We start from the raw sequence: 24,977 nt of genomic DNA, 5'->3' as shown, positions 1-24,977 counted from the left end.
CCTGACAGATGGACTAGTAAAGTGATTTCTGAGGTTCACTGTTCTGTGTTGATTGCCTGGCTATCCTGGGATTTTTGTACCAGAGATTTGGTTAGTAGGTCCTTTTGGTGGCCTTCTTTGTCACGGGATGTGCGCTCTTTTGTGCAGTCCTGTGGGCCAAACCTTGCTGCTCCCACGCCAGTGGGTTGCTTTTGCCTTTGCCGGTCCCTGAGAGGCCTTGGACCCATATTTCAATGGATTTTATTTCGGATCTTCCTGTTTCCCAGAGGATGTCTGTTATCTGGGTGGTCTGTGACCGGTTTTCTAAGATGGTTCATTTGGTACCTTTGCCTAAGTTGCCTTCCTCTTCTGAGTTGGTTCCGTTGTTTTTTCAGCATGTGGTTCATTTGCATGGCATTCCGGAGAATATTGTGTCCGATAGAGGTTCCCAGTTTGTTTCTAGGTTTTGGCGGTCCTTTTGTGCTAAGCTGGGCATTGATTTGTCTTTTTCTTCCGCATTTCATCCTCAGACAAACGGCCAAACCGAGCGAACTAACCAGACTTTGGAAACTTATTTGAGATGCTTTGTGTCTGCCGATCAGGATGATTGGGTGGCTTTTCTTGCCATTGGCCGAGTTTGCCCTTAATAATCGGGCTAGTTCTGCTACCTTGGTGTCACCATTCTTTTGTAATTCTGGGTTTCATCCTCGTTTTTCTTCAGGGCAGGTTGAGTCTTCTGATTGTCCTGGGGTGGACTCTGTGGTTTACGGGTTGCAGCAGATTTGGGCTCATGTTGTGGACAATTTGGTGTTGTCTCAGGAGGAGGCTCAGCGTTTTGCCAACCATCGTCGGCGTGTGGGTTCCCGGCTTCGGGTTGGGGATTTGGTCTGGTTGTCTTCTCGTCATGTTCCTATGAAGGTTTCTTCCCCGAAGTTCAAGCCTCGGTTTATTGGTCCTTATAGGATTTCTGAGATTATCAATCCAGTGTCTTTTCGTTTGGCCCTTCCAGCCTCTTTTTCCATCCATAATGTTTTTCATAGATCTTTGTTGCGGAAATATGTGGTGCCCGTGGTTCCCTCTGTTGATCCTCCTGCCCCGGTGTTGATTGATGGGGAGTTGGAGTATGTTGTGGAGAAGATCTTGGATTCTCGTTTTTCTAGACGGAGGCTTCAGTATCTTGTCAAGTGGAAGGGTTATGGCCAGGAGGATAATTCTTGGGTTGTTGCCTCCGATGTTCATGCTGACGATTTGGTTCGTGCCTTCTATTTGGCTCGTCCGGATCGGTCTGGGGGCTCTGGTGAGGGTTCGGTGACCCCTCCTCAAGGGGGGGGTACTGTTGTGAATTCTGTTGTGGGTTCTGCTCTTAGGCTTCCTCCGGTGGTTATAAGTGGTAGTGCTGCTGTTTGTCCTTCACAACAGTCATCAGCTGCTTCCACTTTGGACGGGGCTATTTAGTCTGGCTCCTTCCTTTAGTGAGTGCCAGTTGTCCATTGTTTTCTAGGGATCCACATCTCTGCTTGGTTTCTCCTTCTGGATTGTCCAAATCATCAAAGATAAGTCCTGGCTCTGTTTTTGCAGTCCACATGCGGTGGACTTAATAGTTCTGTGAATTGCTATGTTTTTTCTTGTCCAGCTTTGTCTGTGTTAAGATTTACTCAGCCAAGTTGGAAGCTCTGGAGTTACAGAGTTACCCTCCATGCCTTTAGTTAGGTGTGGAGATTTTTGTATTCTCTGTGGTGGATTTTGTAGTATTTTTTATACTGACCGCACAGTACTCTTTCCTGTCTTTTCTTTCTAGGTAGCGTGGCCTCCTTTGCTAAATTCTGTTTTCAGTCTGCGTTTGTAATTTCCCTCTCCTCTCACAGTCAATATTTGTGGGGGGCTGCCTTTCCTTGGGAATTTTCTCTGAGGCAAGATAGTTTTCCTGTTTCTTTCTTTAGGTGTAATTAGTCCTCCGGCCGTGACGAGGTGTCTAGGGAGTGACAGGAACATCCCACGGCTACTTCTAGTTGATGTGTTAAGTTCAGGGTCTGCGGTCAGTATAGAGGCCACCTACTCCAGAGCTCGTCCATGCTGCTCCTAGGTCACCAGTTCATAACACCTAACCCTAACTCTAGCCTTAACCCTAGCCCTAACCCTAGCCCTAACCCTAACCCTAACCCTAGCCCTAACCCTAACCCTAATGGGAAAATGAAAATAAATACATTTTTTTTAATTTTTTTATTTTTCGCTAACTAAGGGGGATGATAAAGGGGTGTTTGATTTACTTTTATAGCGGGTTTCAGTCCTTCATGCATGATATTTTTCGGAATTATCTTGATAAATTCATGATTGTATATTTGAATGATATTTTGATTTTTTCAGATGATTGGGAGTCTCATGTGAAACAAGTTAGGATGGTATTTCAGGTCCTTCGTGACAATGCCTTGTTTGTGAAGGGGTCTAAGTGCCTTTTTGGAGTACAGAAGGTTTCTTTTTTGGGCTTCATTTTTTCTCCATCATCTATAGAAATGGATCCGGCTAAGGTTTAGGCCATTCATGATTGGATCCAGCCCACATCCGTGAAGAGCCTTCAGAAATTTTTGGGCTTTGCTAATTTTTATCGCCGTTTCATTGCCAACTTCTCCAGTGTGGTTAAACCCCTGACCGATTTGACGAGGAAGGGCGCTGATGTAGCTAATTGGTCCTCTGAGGCCGTTTCTGCCTTTCAGGAGCTTAAGTGCCGATTTACTTCTGCCCCTGTGTTGCGTCAGCCGGATGTTTCTCTTCCTTTTCAGGTTGAGGTTGACGCTTCTGAGATTGGGGCAGGGGCCGTTTTGTCTCAGAGGAATTCTGATGGTTCCTTGATGAAACCGTGTGCCTTTTTTTCTCAAAAGTTTTCGCCTGCGGAACGCAATTATGATGTCGGCAATCGTGAGTTGTTGGCTATGAAGTGGGCATTTGAGGAGTGGCGACATTGGCTTGAGGGGGCCAAGCACCGTATTGTGGTCTTGACCGATCATAAGAATCTGATTTACCTCGAGTCTGCCAAACGGCTGAATCCTAGACAGGCCCGATGGTCCCTGTTTTTCTCCCGTTTTGATTTTGTTGTCTCGTATCTTCCAGGTTCTAAGAATGTTAAGGCTGATGCCCTCTCTAGGAGTTTCTTGCCTGATTCCCCTGGGATTCTTGAGCCGGTTGGTATTCTTAAGGAGGGGGTGATTCTTTCTGCCATCTCCCCTGATTTGCGACGGGCTCTTCAGGAGTTTCAGGCTGATAAACCTGATCGCTGTCCAGCGGGGAAACTGTTTGTTCCTGACAGATGGACTAGTAAAGTGATTTCTGAGGTTCACTGTTCTGTGTTGATTGCCTGGCTATCCTGGGATTTTTGTACCAGAGATTTGGTTAGTAGGTCCTTTTGGTGGCCTTCTTTGTCACGGGATGTGCGCTCTTTTGTGCAGTCCTGTGGGCCAAACCTTGCTGCTCCCACGCCAGTGGGTTGCTTTTGCCTTTGCCGGTCCCTGAGAGGCCTTGGACCCATATTTCAATGGATTTTATTTCGGATCTTCCTGTTTCCCAGAGGATGTCTGTTATCTGGGTGGTCTGTGACCGGTTTTCTAAGATGGTTCATTTGGTACCTTTGCCTAAGTTGCCTTCCTCTTCTGAGTTGGTTCCGTTGTTTTTTCAGCATGTGGTTCATTTGCATGGCATTCCGGAGAATATTGTGTCCGATAGAGGTTCCCAGTTTGTTTCTAGGTTTTGGCGGTCCTTTTGTGCTAAGCTGGACATTGATTTGTCTTTTTCTTCCGCATTTCATCCTCAGACAAACGGCCAAACCGAGCGAACTAACCAGACTTTGGAAACTTATTTGAGATGCTTTGTGTCTGCCGATCAGGATGATTGGGTGGCTTTTCTTGCCATTGGCCGAGTTTGCCCTTAATAATCGGGCTAGTTCTGCTACCTTGGTGTCACCATTCTTTTGTAATTCTGGGTTTCATCCTCGTTTTTCTTCAGGGCAGGTTGAGTCTTCTGATTGTCCTGGGGTGGACTCTGTGGTTTACGGGTTGCAGCAGATTTGGGCTCATGTTGTGGACAATTTGGTGTTGTCTCAGGAGGAGGCTCAGCGTTTTGCCAACCATCGTCGGCGTGTGGGTTCCCGGCTTCGGGTTGGGGATTTGGTCTGGTTGTCTTCTCGTCATGTTCCTATGAAGGTTTCTTCCCCGAAGTTCAAGCCTCGGTTTATTGGTCCTTATAGGATTTCTGAGATTATCAATCCAGTGTCTTTTCGTTTGGCCCTTCCAGCCTCTTTTTCCATCCATAATGTTTTTCATAGATCTTTGTTGCGGAAATATGTGGTGCCCGTGGTTCCCTCTGTTGATCCTCCTGCCCCGGTGTTGATTGATGGGGAGTTGGAGTATGTTGTGGAGAAGATCTTGGATTCTCGTTTTTCTAGACGGAGGCTTCAGTATCTTGTCAAGTGGAAGGGTTATGGCCAGGAGGATAATTCTTGGGTTGTTGCCTCCGATGTTCATGCTGACGATTTGGTTCGTGCCTTCTATTTGGCTCGTCCGGATCGGTCTGGGGGCTCTGGTGAGGGTTCGGTGACCCCTCCTCAAGGGGGGGGGTACTGTTGTGAATTCTGTTGTGGGTTCTGCTCTTAGGCTTCCTCCGGTGGTTATAAGTGGTAGTGCTGCTGTTTGTCCTTCACAACAGTCATCAGCTGCTTCCACTTTGGACGGGGCTATTTAGTCTGGCTCCTTCCTTTAGTGAGTGCCAGTTGTCCATTGTTTTCTAGGGATCCACATCTCTGCTTGGTTTCTCCTTCTGGATTGTCCAAATCATCAAAGATAAGTCCTGGCTCTGTTTTTGCAGTCCACATGCGGTGGACTTAATAGTTCTGTGAATTGCTATGTTTTTTCTTGTCCAGCTTTGTCTGTGTTAAGATTTACTCAGCCAAGTTGGAAGCTCTGGAGTTACAGAGTTACCCTCCATGCCTTTAGTTAGGTGTGGAGATTTTTGTATTCTCTGTGGTGGATTTTGTAGTATTTTTTATACTGACCGCACAGTACTCTTTCCTGTCTTTTCTTTCTAGGTAGCGTGGCCTCCTTTGCTAAATTCTGTTTTCAGTCTGCGTTTGTAATTTCCCTCTCCTCTCACAGTCAATATTTGTGGGGGGCTGCCTTTCCTTGGGAATTTTCTCTGAGGCAAGATAGTTTTCCTGTTTCTTTCTTTAGGTGTAATTAGTCCTCCGGCCGTGACGAGGTGTCTAGGGAGTGACAGGAACATCCCACGGCTACTTCTAGTTGATGTGTTAAGTTCAGGGTCTGCGGTCAGTATAGAGGCCACCTACTCCAGAGCTCGTCCATGCTGCTCCTAGGTCACCAGTTCATAACACCTAACCCTAACTCTAGCCTTAACCCTAGCCCTAACCCTAGCCCTAACCCTAACCCTAACCCTAGCCCTAACCCTAACCCTAATGGGAAAATGAAAATAAATACATTTTTTTTAATTTTTTTATTTTTTGCTAACTAAGGGGGATGATAAAGGGGTGTTTGATTTACTTTTATAGCGGGTTTTTTTTGCGGATTGTTATGATTGGCAGCCGTCACACACTGAAAGACGCTTTTTATTGCAAAAAATATTTTTTGCGTTACCAGATTTTGAGAGCTTTAATTTTTCCATAGTCCACAGAGTCATGTGAGGTCTTGTTTCTTGCGGGACGAGTTGATGTTTTTAGCGGTAACATTTTCGGGCACGTGACATTTTTTGATCGCTTTTTATTCCGATTTTTGTGAGGCAGAATGACCAAAAACCAGCTATTCATGAATTTCTTTTGGGGGAGGCGTTTATACCATTTGGTAAAATGGATTAAGCAGTTTTATTCTTTCGGTCAGTGCGATTACAGCGATACCTCATTTATATCATTTTTTAATGTTTTGGCACTTTTATACGATAAAAACTATATAGAAAAAATAATTATTTTTGCATCGCTTTATTCTGAGGACTATAACTTTTTTATTTTTTCTTTGATGATGCTTTATGGTGGCTCGTTTTTTGTGGGACAAGATGACGTTTTCAGTGGTACCATGGTTATTTAGATCTGTCTTTTTGATCATGTGTTATTCCACTTTTTGTTTGGCGGTATGATAATAAAGTGTTGTTTTTTGCCTCGTTTTTTTTTTTTTTTACGGTGTTCACTGAAGGGGTTAACTAGTGGGACAGTTTTATAGTTCGGGTCGTTACGGACGCGGCAATACTAAATATGTGTACTTGTATTTTTTTTTTATTTAGATAAAGAAATGTATTTATAGGAACAATATTTTTTTTGGGGGGGGGGATTTTTTTGGGGAATTTTTTTTTATTTTCTTTACACATGTGAATATTTTTTTTAACACTATAACATTGCCCCGGGGGGGCATCATGTTATAGTGTAAGATCGCTGATCTGACAGTTTGCACAGCACTCTGTCAGATCAGCGATCTGACGTGCACAGCTCCTCCAGGCCTCCCGGCGCCAGCTCTGAGCAGGCACTGTGAAGCCACCTCCCGGACCCAGACCTACAGGACCCGGATGCCGCCACCATTTTGGATCCGGGCCTGCTGCAGGGAGGAGGAGGTAAGAGACCCTCGGAGCAACGCGATCACATCGCGTTGCTCCAAGTGTCTCAGAGAAGCAAGCAGGGAGCCCCCTCCCTACACGATGCTTCCCTATACCGCCGGAACACTGCAATCATGTTTGATCGCAGTGTGCCAGGGGTTAATATGCCGGGAGCGATCCGTGACATAGTGCCGGATGTCAGCTGCGATAGTCAGCTGACACCCGGCCGCGATCGGCCGCGCTCCCCCCGTGAGCGCGGCCGATCGCATATGACGTACTATCCCGTCACTGGGAATTAAGTCCCAGGTCACCTTAATGGGATAGTACGTCATATGGGATTAAGGGGTTAAGGGCAGGATGCCTTTTATGCACATAGCATCATTGCATAGACAGCCCTAATAATGAACAGGTGCCCTGCTGCTTTAAGAATGTGCTGGAAGCAGAGTGCACCTCCCTTCCAGCAAGGGAATGCAGGTTCCTAGCAAAAAAAGGTGCCGCCGATCATATGGAGCCACGGACTGGGAGAGCAGTACCAGTGGAGGTGCGTGATAGGCGCCAGTCTCACTGCACAGCGGAGACTGAATCCGCAGGGGACCGAGAGGGCGAGGTGCATACAGTAGCTTCCCGTGATGAGCGTCGTTCTCCCCGTCCACGAGAGACCGGGCCCATGGCTGAGGACATGACACTTTGCCAATAACTAGTTCTAATGATCCTTTTCTTGGGTGTAGTCACCCTAAAATGTGGGACCATTACAAGGTAAATAACTGTTTAGTATTTTGTAAATTAAAACATATTCAGATAGAAAAAATATTAAAAAATGCGGCTGCAATGTTGAGTTAAAGTTAGGAAATAACTTGAATTTGCAAAGCTAGCACACTTTGATAATTCAATTTTAACTTATGCTTCTTTTATAGTTTTCACATTACTTTTAGAAATATGTTTATACAGAATATTGTTTTTATATGGAAGACATTGAATAACAGACTCAGTACTGGAAATATATGAAGGAATAAACAGCTGAGAAATTCTACTGAATTCCAGTAGCTTTCCCTCTTTCCCTCAGGACATAACATCTGGGTGCGGTATGTTTCCCTAATAGCCTTACTAAAGATGGTTGCATTTGCTGCAGATAAGAATCAATTTAATATGCCCACAGGCTGTCAGAGGAAAATTAGGAAATGATCACTAACCTCATATTTGAGCACTCTAATATCACTAGGAGCGACATTAGCAGAGGGAAACAATAATTATTCAACTTTCCAGAATATAAATGGACTAGAATGAAAACTATTACAAGGTATTATATGATCCATAAATAGGCAATAAAATTCACCTTACTAGATCCATCCTGAACTATCTGTTACAAGCAAATGTATATGCAGCGCCCCAGAGTCCTGGTCATTGAGGTATTGTTGCTTTTCCACAAGGGGGAGTGATGGTATGTCTGATGGCACTAAAGGAGTTCACCTGACCAGGTATCACAGTCACACACTAAACTTCACACTCCGGCCACCAGGGGGAGGAAAAGGTTCTATGTATTAGGCCACTCCTCACGCTCTGGTAAAACTGGGAGTCGGATAGGAAGTTAGAGAGAAGCTGACTTGGTTTTGCCCAGGTAACATCCAGTGAGAGGGGAGCGTTGCTTGAGAAGATTCAGGGAGGTCCCTGTCAGGGGTGGGATCCTGGCAGCGGCCTAGCACGAGACAGATCATTACGGAGCCATGCCTGCACCTCATTGCGGCAGCATCCTAAGAAAGGACAAGAAGCAAAGTATTTTGTGGAGAAGTGAGAAACGAGATCACAGCACAAAGGAGATAGAGCCAAGAGGAGTCGTGCCCCGAGATCGGCAACATCCTTCTGAGGCTCGTAGCCGGCGGCCGGAATGGCGAGGGAGTAATAGACTCTACGCATTACTTTGAACTACGGCAGGGCAGTTAACTCTAGGTTGGCTGTCTCACCTTTACACCTAATGAAGACAACTGAGGCAATTGTGGGAGAGGGGCATCTCTAGGGTCCCTATAAAATAACTCCAGGCCTACCCCGTCATACGGGTGCGTCCTATCCAAACCATCTGGGGGATGGAGATAGAGAACAGAAACATACATGACAGTTGTGAGGACTATCCCGTGGTGCTCAGCAGGGAGGTACTACAACACACAGGCGCTAGTAGGAAGGCTACTGATTTTCACCTGCAAAGAGAACTCTGGAAGTGCCTTCGGACCGGCCGGTCTCAGCCAGCTCTGTTAGCAGTGCTCTGGATTGTGGATGCCGAAGCCTTCAGTAAAAAGGTAAAGAGACTGCAACCCTGTGTCCTCGTCATTTACTGCGACCTACACCATCACCATCTACTCATCAAGGGAAGCCCTGGGGACATACTTCACCTGTGGGAAGTACCACCATTTAGCTGCCATTTCATCACCCCAGTGGACCCCTAGCAGCGTCGGTCACCCTGACCGAACACCACAGGTGGCGTCACGAACACTTGACAAACTCTCGCCTACACCTTTAATTGAGCGCCCCTTAGCAGGGCCACGGACCGGGTCGGGCCACCGTGACATCCCCAGAACCGAGACAGAAGGACCCGGTACCGAGTACCCCGCTGCCCTGCGCTTGGGGGCCGCTCCAGATGTTTCTATGTTTATTGAAGTACCTTTAACCCCTTCACCCCGAAGCCAGTTTTCACCTTCATGACCAGGCCAATTTTGACCACTATCAATTTATGAGGTCATAACTCTGTAATGCTTCAATGGATCCCGGTGATTCTGAGATTATTTTCTCATGACATATTGTACTTTCTGTTAGTGGAAAAATTTCTTTGATATGACTTGTGTTTATTTGTAAAAAAAAAATGGAAATTTGGCCAAAATAATGAAAATTTAGCAATTTTCTAAATTTTATTTGTAAATTTATTTGTACTTTTATTTTTTTATTTACATAAATAAATGTATTTATTTGAAAAAAATATATATTTATTTTTTCTTTATTTGGGAATTTAAAAAAAAATATTTTTACACTTTGCAATTTTTTTTTTCTTTTTTACATTGTCCCAAGATGGGACATCAATGTATTGTGTCAGATCACTGATCTGACACTCTGGAGGTGGTCTTTACCTAAACACGGTGCAGTCCACAGCCCAGGAGAGTGCGCTTCCACACCATGTGTGCACATTGCGGCTAGCCAATCAGGGCGCAGGAAACATCCACAATGTCCTGACAAGACAGTTTGTGTCATTGGCTGCTGAAATCATATGTCCCTCTCCATATAAAGAGTGGACATCTTGTTTTAGCCCCGTTTTGACACTGTATCAGCACAGAGAGGCTGCTACTGATGCTGTAACTGTTAGCAAGCAAGATTTTAGCTAGTTAGCTAGGCAGTTGTATATCAGTCAGATAGTATAGCTGGATAGTGTCCAGTGTGGCTGTTAAATTTGCCTTCCAGACTTTTTTGGGGGCCATTAGTGAGGTCCACAGACAAAGCCAGCAGGGCACATGTCCTACAAGTGTGCTGTGCACTACTTCTATTGTGCTACATGCAGGAGTAGAGCATTCTAAATAATATTTTTTCACTAGCTAAATTTGAAAAAGCCTGCTGTATCCCACCTTGTCATTTAGTGCGGTGGTGATATTATAAATATATATATTAATTATAATTTTTCAGTTGCAAAATGCTAGACAGCCCGCCATATCACACTATGTCATTTTGTTGGGTTGAAATTAAGCTATCTGCAGATCATACGCATATAGCAAAAACATTATTTTCTGTTGATAAACGTCATACAGTAGGGTACCTGACTTTAAAATAGTTTGCAGCATCTAGTGTATCATAGATCCAGAGGGCATCAAAAATTATTCTGTTCCTTGTGTCATACAGTAGGGGACCTGACTTTAAAATAGTTTGTAGCATCTAGTGTGTTATAGAGGCCTGATCCAGGGGCCACCAAAAAAATTCCCCTGTTCCTAATGTCATATAGTAGGGGACCTGACTTTAAAATAGTTTGCAGTACCTAGTGTGCTATAGAGGCCTGATCCAGAGGCCGCAAAAAATTCTTGTGTTTGAACAGCATCCTGACCCTGGTCATCAGATGTTAAGCCCTGGGGGGCGACGTGATCCTGTTGAGACTCAGATATCTGAGGTTCGTGTCGACTGTACTGTGGTGTCAGGGCAGGAAGAGTAGGAGGGCGACTCCAAGGGCGAGGAATGTGATAACACAGATGATGATGATATATTAGATCCCAGTTGGTGTGAACATAGAGGCACACAGCTGAGTAGGTCATCTGAGGAGAAAGACGATGAGGTTATGTTGCACCATACGTCACAGACATGTAGTGATGCAGCCACAATGAGCAATGCATCCTCAGCCACAACTGCGGCTGTGACCAGCAGTGTCCGCGTGTCTGCAGCTCGCAGCGGTGGCAAAGGTTGCCTAGACTGAGTCAAGTTAAAAAGTGCAATAATTTGACTACTACATGTATGAACCTTCACATGCTCTAGTCACATGCTTTACTGTGGGAATCCCACTACACAATAATGCGGACCAGCGGACTTCAACAACCATCAGCTGCTCCATCAATCGCATCTGCTGCTTCTTCCTACTCTTCTGTTACCATGCCAAATATTATGATTATTATACTATCTATACTGTGGTGAAATTGATGCCACTTTGGTTGTGTCTGCCAACAATTTTTAGAAATGTGAACACTCCTGATTAGTTGTCCATCTGCTGGATTGGGTGTAGTGGAAGACATGTTGGTCTCTATTATACTTATTTCTACTCTCGTGAAATTTATGCCGCTTCGGTGGTGTCAGGCCCTCATTTCTTTAAATGTGAACACTCCGAGTTGGGTGTCCATCTGCTGTATTGGGTGTAGTGAAAGAACTGATGGTCCCTATTCTACTATTTCTACTGTGGTGAAATTGATGCCACTTTGGGGGTGTCTGACAATAACTTTAGAAAAAGTGAAATCTCCTGATTGGGTGTTCATCTACTGTATTGTGCATTGAGATAGACCTGTTGGTCCCTATTAGACTATTTCTACTGTGGTAAAATTGATGCCACTTCTGTGGTGTAAGGCCCTCATTTCTTTAAATGTGAACACTCCTTGTAGGGTGTCCATCTGCTATACTGGGTGTAGAGAAAGACCTGTTGGTCCCTATTAGACTATTTATACTGTGGTGAAATTGATGCCCCTTCTGTGGTGTAAGGCCCTCATTTCTTTAAATGTGAACACTCTTTATTGGGTGTCCATCTGCTGGATTGGGTGTAGTGAAAGACCTGTCGGTCCCTATTAGACTATTTCTACTGTGGTGAAATTGATGCCACTTTGGTGGTGTCTGCCAATAATTTTTGGAAATATGAACATGCCTGGTTAGGTCTCTTTCATGTGTGTTGCCTTAGCAGTGGGTCTCTGAGACCGCCAGGCCTCCACTTCCTTGTACTTAACTACCCATGTTACTATCCTTAAATTTTTCTGACAACAGTAGTCTAGAAAACTGATATTTGGGCCACCTGAGTGTGGCTCAGCATGAAAGCAGGTAGAGGTGGTGCATGTGGTGTCAGGGCTCCCAGCAAAGGGGCCTTACACCGATCCCTCACCCACCTCATCTTACTTTAGCATTCATTGGAAAGCAGCTTTAAATGCTGTCCCAGACCCCGATACTTCACGCCTGGCTGATTGCTGCAGTTCCATGCTGCAATTTGTACTGTGGGTGATTTGAGGCCACTTTCCTGGTGTCTGTCCTTCATTTTATGTGTTTTGGCAGCATTTGGGGCTGTTCTACTGTGTTGTGCATGCGTTTGTTTTTGCCTCCCATTGACGTGAATGGCTTTCGGTAATGTTCGGCGAATATTAAATTAATCGGCGAATATTGCAAACATTATCCGAGTCAAACATTGAAATATTCGCTCATCTCAAGTCTGCAGCAGTCCTTCATATACACACACATACTTATGCCATGTGTAATTGTCGCATAAATTGCTTCTCTTTTACAGACCAAGAAATACTGTATGGCTGATAAATAAAAGCCTACAAGATTTTAAAAGCTTTTTCTCAGTTTTAGAGATCACAGAAATGTTCAGACCACGTAACACTGTATAAAAGAAACAAAAAAGGTATTACAGAAAGGACAATATCACAAACATAGTGTCAATGCTTTATTAACAACAATATTATAGAAAACATACAAAAGAATAAAAAACACAAGACAAGGACGCATAGAAAAATATTAAAACAAAAAGCTCCCACAGGGGGGTGTACTTTCTAAAGGAAAAAAACATAATATTCACATGAGTTCTCTATTAGGTCACCACTTAGTAATCATGTGTGCGATACCCTATATTGTACATTGATGGTTGGATATTGATTATAATATAACTATACAGTTTTGTTGATTTAAATTCACTATTTTAGTATTCTTAATGTTTACACACATGATTCCTCATATGAACAAGTGCAAAAAGATCTTATTATATGTCAATCTGTTATACCACATATAATAGTATGTTATTAAATATTTTACCACATTTTTTTGCTTCAAATATTTTTTTTCCCCTATTTTCCACCTCTAAAACCTGGGTGCGCCTTATAGTCCGGTGCGTCTTATAGTCCGAAAAATACGGTAATATTAATAAAGTGAGAGTGCAAGCACAATAGACGGCTATATTAGCTCTCTATAAAGGATTACAACACATGATTGAAACCAACCCGTCTGGGCCAAAAATATACAGTGAGTACAGAAAGTATTAATACCCCTATAAATTTTTCACTCTTTGTTTCATTGCAGCCATTTGGTAAATTCAAAAAAGTTATTTTTTTCTCATTAATGTACAGTCTGCACTAGGGTTGAGCGACTTTTGCTTTTTTAGGATCGAGTTGGGTTTTGTGAAACCCGACCTTCTCGAAAGTCGGATCGCGTGAAATCGGCCGATTCTACTGTAAAGTCGGGTTCCGGACCGGAACACGAAACCCAATGCAAGTCAATGTGGATTTATTCTCTCTCTCTCTCTCTCTCTCCTCCGTGCAAAGCATATGTTGTGTTTGACTGCGGAAATCACTGCAGCCCAAACGGTAATATGGCTCTATGACGCCGCAGAAACCAGGCCGGAACCTATGTCATCACGCTGCCCACACTCCTTAATTGGCTGAAAAAATGTCGGGGAAGGCGCCATACAAAACGCGACTTTGGCGCCAAGATCGCCGACCAAGTGGCCGATCCCACGCTGGAGTCAGGTCAGGTTTCACGAAACCCGACTTTCCCAAAAGTCGGTGACTTTTGAAAATGAACGATCGTTTCGCTCAACCCTACTCTGCACCCCATCTTGACTAAAAAAAACCTGAAATGTAGCAATTTTTGCAAATTTATTAAAAAAGAAAAACTGTAATATCACATGATCATAAGTATTCAAACCCTGTGCTTAGTATTGAGTAGAAGCACTGTTTTGAACTAGTATAGCCATGAATTTTCTTGGGAATGATGCAAGTTTTTCACACCTGGATTTGGGGATCCTCTGCCATTTTTTCTTGCAGATCCTCTCCAGTTCCTTCAGGTTAGATGGTGAATGTTGGTGGACAGCCATTTTCCGTGATGTTCAATTGGGTTTATGTCAGGGCTCAGGCTGGGCCAGTCAAGAAAGAGTTGTTCTTAAGCCACTCCTTTGTTATTTTAGCTGTGTCTAAGGTCATTGTCTTGTTGGAAGATGAACCTTCGGTCAAGTCTGAGGTCCGGAGCACTCTGGAATAGGTTTTCATCCAAGATATCTCTGTACTTGGCAGCATTCATGTTTCCACCAGTGACAACCACTCGTCCTGTCCCTGTTTCACTGTTGGGATTGTATTGGGCAGGTGATGAGCAGTGCCTGGTTTTCTCCACACATACTGCTTAGAATTATCACCAAAAAGGTCTATCTACGTCTCATCAGACTAGAGAATCTTATTTCTCATAGTCTGGGAGGCCTTCATGTGTATTTTAGCAAACTGTATGTGGGTTTTCATATGTATTGCACTGAGGAGAGGTTTCCATCGGGCCACTCTGCCATAAAGGCCCGACTGGTAGAGGGCTGCAGTGATAGTTGACTTTGTGGAACTTTCTCCCATCTCCCTACTGCATCTCTGGAGCTCAGCCACAGTGATCTTGGGATTCTTCTTTACCTCTCTCACCAAGGCTCTTCTCCCATGATTGCTCAGTTTGGCTGGACAGCCAGGTCTAGGAAGACTTCTGATAGGCCCAAACTTCTTCCATTTAAGCATTATCGAAGTCACTGTGCTCTTAGGAACTTTGAGTACTGCAGAAATTCTATTGGAACCTTGGCCAGATCTGTGCCTTGCCACAATTCTGTCTCTGAGCTCCTTGGCCAGTTCCTTTGACCTCATGATTAGTGTTGAGCATTCCGATACCGCAAGTATCGGGTATCGGCCGATACTTGCGGTATCGGAATTCCGATACCGAGATCCGATACTTTTGTGGTATCGGGAATCGGTATCGGATCCATATTAATTTGTAAAATAAAAAATTCAAATAAAAAATATTGATATACTCACCTCTCCGGAGGCCCCTGCACCTCACCGCTGTTAACCGGCAGCCTTCTTTGCTTAAAATGAGCGCGTTTAGGGCCTTCCATGACGTCACGGCTTCTGATTGGTCGCGTGCCGCTCATGTGACCGCCACGCGTCCAATCACAAGCTGTGACGTCATTCTCAGGTCCTAAATTCCTAAGGAAGTCCCATTGACTTGTATTGGTATCGGGTATCGGTATCGGCGATATCCGATACTTTTCGGGTATCTATCACAGCGATCAAAATAAAAAAATAATAAATAACCCCCCCTTTATCACCCCCATAGGTAGGGACAATAATAAAATAAAGAAAATGTTTTTTTTTCTTTTTCCACTAGGGTTAGGGTTAGAACTAGAGTTAGAACTAGGGGTAGGGTTAGGGTTAGGGGTAGGGTTAGGGTTATGGCATGTGCACACAATGCGGATTTGGCTGCGGATCCACAGCGGATTGGCAGCGGATCCCCAGCGGATTGGCCGCGGATCCGCAGCGGATTGGCCGCGGATCCGCAGCGGATTGGCCGCTGCGAATTCGTAGCAGTTTTCCATCAGGTTTACAGTACCATGTACACCTATGGAAAACCAAATCCGCTGTGCCCATGGTGCGGAAAATTCCGTGCAGAAACGCTGCGTTGTATTTTCCACAGCATGTCAATTCTTTGTGCGGATTCCACAGCGTTTTACACCTGTTCCTCAATAGGAATCCGCAGGTGAAATCCGCACAAAAAAACACTGTAAATCCGCTGTAAATCCGCAGGTAAAATGCAGTGCCTTTTACCTGCAGATTTTTCAAAAATCGTGCGGAAAAATCTCACACGAATCCGCAACTTGGGCACATAGCCTTAGGGTTGGAATTAGAGTTAGGGTTGGAATTAAGGCTAGGGTTGGAAATAGGGTTAAGATTAGGCTTGTGGTTAGGGTTACGGATAGGGTTAGGGGTGTGTTGGGGTTACAGTTGTGGTTAGGGTTGGGATTAGGGTTAGGGTTGGGATTAGGGTTAGGATTAGGGTTAGGGTTGGAATTAGGGTGACGGGTGTTTTGGGGTTAGGGTTGTGGTTAGGGGTGTGTTGGGGTTAGGGTTGTGATTAGGGTTATGGCTACAGTTGGGATTAGGATTAGGGGTGTGTTGGGGTTAGTGTTGGAGTTAGAATTGAGGGGTTTCCACTGTTTAGGCACATCAGGGGTCTCCAAACACAACATGGCGCCACCATTGATTCCAGCCAATCTTGCGTTCAAAAAGTCAAATGGTGCTCCCTCCCTTCCAAGCCCCGACGTGCGCCCAAACAGTGGTTTACGCCCACATATGGGGTACCAGCGTACTCAGGACAAACTGGGCAACAACTGTTGGGGTCCAATTTCTCCTGTTACCCTTGCAAAAATAAAAAATTACTTGCTAAAACATAATTTTTGAGGAAAGAACAATTATTTTTTATTTTCACGGCTCTGCGTTATAAACTTCTGTGAAGCACTTGGGGGTTAATAGTGCTCACCACACATCTAGATAAGTTCCTTGGGGGGTCTAGTTTCCAAAATGGGGTCACTTGTGGGGTGTTTCTACTGTTTAGGCACATCAGGGGCTCTGCAAATGCAACGTGACGCCCGCAGACCATTCCATCAAAGTCTGCATTTCAAATGTCACTACTTCCTTTCCGAGCCCTGACGTGCGCCCAAACAGGGGTTTACCCCCACATATGGGGTACCAGCATACTCACAACAAACTGGGCAACAAATATTGGGGCCCAATTTCTCCTGTTACCCTTGTGAAAATAAAAAATTGCTTGCTAAAACATATTTTTTGAGGAAATAAAAATGATTTTTTATTTTCATGGCTCTGCATTGTAAACTTCTGTGAAGCACTTGGGGGTTGAACGTGCTCATCACACATCTAGATAAGTTCCTTGGGGGGTCTAGTTTCCAAAATGGGGTCACTTGTGGGGTGTTTCTACTGTTTAGGCATATCAGGGGCTCTGCAAACGCAACATGATGCCCGCAGACCATTCCATCAAAGTCTGCTTTCCGAAACGTCACTACTTCCCTTCCGAGCCCCGGCATGTGCCCAAACAGTGGTTTACCCCCACATATGGGGTATCAGCATACTCAGGAGAAACTGGAAAACAACTTTTGGGGTCAAATTTCTCCTGTTACCCTTGCAAAAATAAAAAATCCTGGGCTAAAAAAATATTTTTGAGGAAAGGAAACACATTTATTATTTTCACGGCTCTGCGTTATAAACTTCTGTGAAGCACTTGGGGGTTGAAAGTGCTCACCACACATCTAGATAAGTTCCCTTGGTGGTCTAGTTTCCAAAATGGAGTTACTTGTGGGGAGTTCCTACTGTTTAGGCACATCAGGGGCTCTGCAAACGCAACCTGACGCCCGCAGAGCATTCCATCAAAGTCTGCATTTCAAAACGTCACTACTTCCCTTCCGAACCCCGACGTGTGCCAAAACAGTGGTTTACCCCCACATATGGGGTATCAGCGTACTCAGGAGAAACTGGACAACAACTTTAGGGGTCCAATTTCTCCTGTTACCCTTGGGAAAATAAAAAATTGTGGGCTAAAAAATCATTTTTGATAAAAGAAAAATTATTTTTTATTTTCATGGCTCTGCGTTATAAACTTCTGTGAAGCACTTGGGGGTTCAAAGTGCTCACCACACATCTAGATTAGTTCTTTGGGAGGTCTAGTTTCCAAAATGGGGTCACTTGTAGGGGAGCTCCAATGTTTAGGCACACAGGGGCTCTCCAAACGCGACATGGTGTCCGCTAACGATTGGAGCTAATTTTCCATTCAAAAAGTCAAATGGCACGCCTCCCCTTCCGAGCCTTGCCGTGCACTCAAACAGTGGTTTACCCCCACATATGAGGTATCAACGTACTCAGGAGAAATTTCCCAACAAATTTTAGGATCCATTTTATCCTTTTGCCTATGTGAAAATGAAAAAATTGAGGCTAAAAGAAATTTTGTGTGAAAAAAAGTACTTTTTCATTTTTACGGATCAATTTGTGAAGCATCTGAGGGTTTAAAGTGCTCACTATGCTTCTAGATAAGTTCCTTGGTGGGTCTAGTTTCCAAAATGGGGTCACTTGTTGGGGAGCTCCAATGTTTAGGCACACAGGGGCTCTCCAAACGCGACATGGTGTCTGCTAAAGATTGGAGCCAATTTTTCATTCAACAAGTCAAATGGCCCTCCTTGCCTTCTGAGCCCTACCATGCGCCCAAACAGTGGTTTACCCCCACATATGAGGTATCAGAGTACTCAGGACAAATTTGACAACAACGTTCGTGGTCTAGTTTCTCCTTTTACCCTTGGGAAAATAAAAAAATTGTTGCTAAAAATCATTTTTGTGACTAAAAAGTTAAATGTTCATTTTTTACTTCCATGTTGCTTCTGCTGCTGTGAAACACCTGAAGGGTTAATAAACTTCTTGAATGTGGTTTTGAGCACCTTGAGGGGTGCAGTTTTTAGAATGGTGTCACTTTTGGGTATTTTCAGCCATATAGAACCCTCAAACTGACTTCAAATGTGAGGTGGTCCCTAAAAAAAATGGTTTTGTAAATTTTGTTGTAAAAATGAGAAATCACTGGTCAAATTTTAACCCTTATAACTTCCTAGCAAAAAAAAAATTTGTTTCCAAAATTGTGCTGATGTAAAGTAGACATGTGGGAAATGTTATTTATGAACTATTTTGTGTCACATAACTCTCTTGTTTAACAGAATAAAAATTCAAAATGTGAAAATTGCGAAATTTTCAAAATTTTCGCCAAATTTCCATTTTTTTCACAAATAAACTCAGAAATTATCGACCTAAATTTACCACTAACATGAAGCCCAATATGTCACGAAAAAACAATCTCAGAATCGCTAGGATCCGTTGAAGCGTTCCCGAGTTATTACCTCATAAAGGGACACTGGTCAGAATTGCAAAAAACGGCAAGGTCATTAAGGCCAAAATAGGCTGGGTCATGAAGGGGTTAATATGCACAGGTGCAGGCTGGTGAACCATCCGAACAGCATCATTTGTTCTTAGTGCTATCAGCAAAAGTAGGCGATGCTGATGACAGTAGTAGTTTTCAGCTGATGCGTGACTGGTGGTTAGTTTTTCACCACCGGTCACAGCCACTGGCTCACACTCTGTCCTCTGCGTGACAGCGTCGGAGACTGTTTCCCACTCTGTCACATGGATGACAGAGTGGTAATCACTGGATGTTCAGGCCCGCATTCACTTGAATGGGATCCGGGTTCCGGATCAAGTTCAGGTACTGCTCTGGTACCTGAACCAAACTTTTTTATAAATTTCGGCAAAACCCTATGGACCCGAACATTGACGGATCCACCCATCCCTAGTTGTATTGACACCCTCAATTAATTCTATACCTACAGAACACTGATATTCTGATTTTGGAGATAACCCCATAGGGGTGGAGCCGCATATTCATCACTGTAATGAGCGGCACCACGTGACCGCTCATACAGGAAGAAGCTGCAGCGCTGAGAGGAAGCATCGAGGGAGCCAGGTGAGTATTTTATTTCCAGCGGGCGGGCGCACAGGGGGTGGGAGGGGGTTGGTGACAAGGATCTTTATTTTAAACACAAAAAATAATAAAACAATGATTTTTCATTCCTTCTCTCCAGCGAACGCTGCTGGGAAGAAGGAATGAATTCCGGCTTCAGCACCAGATGCAGGGGACAGCGCTTACTTTAGCGCTGTCTCCTGCATGGTCCGTGTGGTACCCAGTCGGCACACGGGCGGCACACGGCTGCCGCACGTGTGCCACACTGATGTGCCACGTGAGCACACGGACACATGGACACAGATAACTCCGGTACCAATTTTTCTGGTACCGGAATTATCTGGACGTGTGGGACAGGCCTAAAACGCAGCGTTTTGGATGCAGTGAAAAAACGCTGCGTCGAAAGTGCTGCTACTTTCTGATCGTGGGCATGTACCCTAAATAATCTAATTATGCATTTCTGGTCTTGTTTATGTGTCCCCCATTTAGTTGGGTCACAAGAATAAGTGCACAAATGAATGACAATATGACAACAGGATCGCACTACACACTACTCAGGGTTTATTAATAGTCCTTTACAATGAAAATGCATACATCTGTATAGGAGTTATGGAAAAGAAATCATGATTTTTTTAAATTAATACATACGTCTGAGGTGTATAATTTATTATTTTCAATGCATTCAATGCACAATTTAGAAAAAATTGTTTCATGGTTGGGCAAAGCTTTAATGATACCATGACTTTACAGTACATACAGTATAACCAAGATATTTTTTTATCGTCGTTGTCATCAAAGACCTTTGTCGATTATCAAGAATGTCTGATTTTTAGGTTGCTATTCCTGTTCTTCAATGTTTGTGGTTTGAGCAGTGCACTGTATTTTCTACTTCTGCACATCCTAAGAATTTTCCATTTTAAAAACAAAACCTCAGAATTTAATAGAGAGACATCAACTTGAAAACAAATAAGGCTATTGAGTAGAATAAAAAATCTTTACTCACTTGAGACAAATGTATATAAAGGTAGTAGATAAACAGATAGAAGAAGCCTCTGAAAGACATATGACACGTTTATGTAATCTAAACAAAACTTCATTAATCCAACACTGAAAGGAGATTAATGACATTTTCTATTCTCAAGTGATATACTTTATTATGCAATACAATGATAAATGGTTTACATTTATCACACTCTGTGAAAAAAAGAGGATAAATATTGCATTAGCTGAAATAATATCTATCACTTTCACACCACAGTAGTTGTTTATACAGTAACATAAAATAATTGCTAACATATAATACTTTTATATCCAATCCTTTTTGCACTCATGCAGGACTTTAGAGCCATATCTTTAGCCCTTATGACAATAAACATGGTCCTTAAAAGGATATTTTTTTTCAGGAACAGACTGGCCCACCAGAATATTAAAACCAACAAAGGGAAGAAACCGAGAAATGGTTTTAGGGTGTAAATTAAAGTAGAAGGACAAAAAAATATAGGTATAAAATAGTCTCCTTTATTAAACAAAGTAAAATGGCAACAACCATGGATTACAGTAGACAGCATGTTCATTAACCCCTTTCCGACATCGGGTGTAATAGTACACAAATGTTGGATATCCTCCCTCTGATGTGGACTCCAGCGGTGAGCCCACATCTTTCCCGGCACATGTCAGCTGTTTTGTCACCTGACATGTGTCTGGAACAGGCGCGAGTGGAATTGTGATCCACCTGCGGCTATTAACCCGTTAAATGCCACTGTCAAATGCTGACAGCGGTATTTAACATGCTCTTCCGGCAATCGCACCAGAAATCCTCCCATTGGTGACCCACGTCACGTGAACACGGGACACCGATGGGTTGGCAAGACTGGTCTGGTGAAGACCTCTATGGATATCACTGCTGGATTGCTCTGAGCGCTGCCCGGTGGTCGACGCTCATAGCAAGTGAAGTATTCTGCTACATACAGGCTATCTGATCATAGCCTGTATATAGCAGAGAAGATCTGGTTATGGCAGCTGCTAGTCTCCTATGGAGACTATTGAAGCATGCCAAAAGTGAAAAAAAGAATGTTTTTAAAAATATATAAAAGTTCAAATCACCCCCCTTTCGCCCCATTCAAAATAATACAATAAAAAAAAATCAAACATACACATATTTGGTATCGCCATGTTCAGAATCCCCCGATCTATCAATAAAAAAAAGGATTAACCTGATTGCTAAACGGTATAGTGAGAAAAAAAATCAAAACCCCAGAATTCGTTTTTTTGGTTACCGCAACATTGCATTAAAATGCAATAATGGGCAATCAGAAGATTGTAACTACACCAAAATGGTATAATTAGAAATGTCAATTTGGCACGCAAAGCAAAAGCCCTCAACCAACCAGCGATCATGAAAAATGGAGATGCTATGGGTATCGGAAAATGGAGCAATTTTTTTTTTCTTTCTACAAAGTTTGGAATTTTTTTCACCACTTAGATAAAAAAGAACCTATACATGTTTGGTGTCTATTAACTCGTAATGACCTGGAGAATCATAATCACAGGTCATTTTAAGCATATAGTGAACATAGTAAAAAGCAAAACAAAAAAACACTATGGGATTGCAATTTTTTTGCAATTTTACCGCACTTGGAATTTTTTTCCGTTTTGCAGTACACGATATGTTAAAACCAAAGGTGTTGTTCAAAAGTGCAACTCATCCCACAAAAAACAAGCTCTCACTTTTCCATACTGATGGAAAAATAAAAAAGTTATGGTTCTGGGAAGAAAGAGAGCAAAAAGCGAAAACTCAAAAATGAAAATACCTTTGGGGGTTAAGGGGCTAAAGTCCTAAGTACCAGATAGGAGACTCAAAAAAGGGGCGCATATACATAGTAACATAGCTACCAAGGCCGAAAAAAGACACTTGTCCATCCAGTTCAGCCTATATTCTGTCAGAAAAAAATTCCCAGATCTACGTCCTTATAAAGAACCTAATAACTGTAAGATGCAATATTGTTATGCTCTAGGAAGACATCCAGGCCTCTCTTGAACCCCTCAATTGAGTTTGCCATCACCACCTCCTCAGGCAAGGAATTCCAGATTCTCACTGTCCTAACAGTAAAGAATCCTCTTCTACGCTGGTGGAAAAACCTTCGCTCCTCCAGATGCAGAGAATGCCCCCTTGGGATCATCACCTTCCTTGGTATAAACTGATCCTCGGAGAGATATTTGTACTGTCCCCTTATATAGTTATACATGGTTATTAGATCGCCCCTCAGTTGTCTTTTTTCTAGACTGAATAATCCTAATTTTGCTAATCTCTCTGTGTATTGTAATTCCCCCATCCCCTTTATTAATGTTGTTGCCCTCCTTTGTACTTGCTCTCGTTCCATTATATCCTTCCTGAGCACCGGTGCCCAAAGCTGTACACAGTACTCCATGTGCGGTCTAACCAGGGATTTGTACAGAGGCAGTATAATGCTCCCATCATGTGTATCCAGACCTCTTTTAATGCACCCCATGATCCTGTTTGCCTTGGCAGCCGCTCTCTGACACTGGCTGCTCCAGGTAAGTTTATCATTAACTATGATCCAAGTCCTTCTTCATGTCAGATTTACCCAGTGGTTTCTCATTCAGTGTGTAATGGTGATATTGATTCCTTTTTCCCATGTGTATAACCTTACATTTATTATTGTTAAACCCCATCTGCCACCTCTCGGCCCAAATTTCCAACTTATCCAGATCCATCTGTAACGGAATACTATCTTCTCTTGTATCGACTGCTTTACATAGTTTTGTATCATCTGCAAATATCGATATTTTACTGTGTAAACCTTCTACCATTCATCATCATTAATAAATGTGCTAAAGAGAATAGGTCCCAACTAGTGTTGAGCGATACCTTCCAATATTCAAAAGTATCGGTATTGGATTGGATCGGCCGATATCCAAAAAATATCGGATATTGCCGATACCGATACCCGATACCAATGCAAGTCAATGGGACACAAATATCAGAACATAAATAAGCCCTTTCTGTCCTTCTATATGCTGTGCCGGAGGGGGGAAGAGTGTTAGCGGTGCGTGGGTGGTGCGTGGGCGGACACTGAGTGTCTGTGGGCGGGGTCTGTGCGGGTCTGCCAGGGATCTGTACGTGCCTTCCGGGGCTGCATGCGGCATGCAGGGGATCTATGCGGCGTGCTGGGGCTGCCCGGGCTCTATGCGGCGTGGAGGGGGTCTCTGTGCGGTGTGGGGGGGTCTATGTGCAGCGTGTCTCTTTGCGGCATGCGGGGTGTCTCTGTGCGGCGTACAGGCTCTCTGTGCGGCGTGCTGGGTTTCTTTGCGGTGTGCGGGGTGTCTCTGTTCGGCGTGCGGGGGGTCTCAGTGCAGGCATCGTCCGATGCGACTATAAGTCCCATCGGACGATGCCTGCTACACTAACAGTGATTGACACATTAGCCAATGATGGGACAGTAGTAGTCCAATCATCCGGCTAATGTGTTGAATGAAAAAAAATACTCCATACATACATACATACATGCTACATACATGCTACACACATGCTACACACATGCTACATACATACATGCTACATACATACATGCTACATACATGCTACATACATGCTACATACATGCTACATACATACATACTACATACATACATGCTACATACATGCTACATACATGCTACATACATACATGCTACATACATACTACATATATACTGCATACATACTACATGCATACATACTTACATAATACATACATACTACACACATACATACTACATGCATGCATACATACTACATACATATTACATACATGCTACATACATGCTACATACATACTACATACATTCATACTGCATACATACTACATACATGCTACATACATGCTACATACATGCTACATGCATACATGCTACATACATGCTACATACATGCTACATACATACTACATACATACATACTGCGTACGTATGTACATACATACAAACATACATACTACAATCCATATTGCATACATACATACTACATAGATACATACATAATACATACACACATATATACTGCATACATACTACATACATACATACATACCACATACATGCTACATACATACTACATACAGTACATTCATACATTCCATACATGACATACATATAGACATACAGTACATTAAACATAGATTACATACTCACCATTACTTGTCATTTTGATCCCCGAAGCCAGTGTCATCTGTAAAAATATGAAAAAAACAAGCAACCAATATACTCCCTGTCCGCAGAAGTCCACGAGTGTCCCACGACGATCTCCCGTGCAGAACGGCAGCAACAGCTGTTGCAACCGCTCTCCAGGAGACCCAGATACA

The sequence above is a fragment of the Ranitomeya variabilis genome, chromosome 3 (genome assembly GCF_051348905.1).
Source record: "Ranitomeya variabilis isolate aRanVar5 chromosome 3, aRanVar5.hap1, whole genome shotgun sequence".
Lineage (NCBI taxonomy): Eukaryota > Metazoa > Chordata > Amphibia > Anura > Dendrobatidae > Ranitomeya > Ranitomeya variabilis.
Note: the sequence above shows the minus strand (reverse complement) of the source record.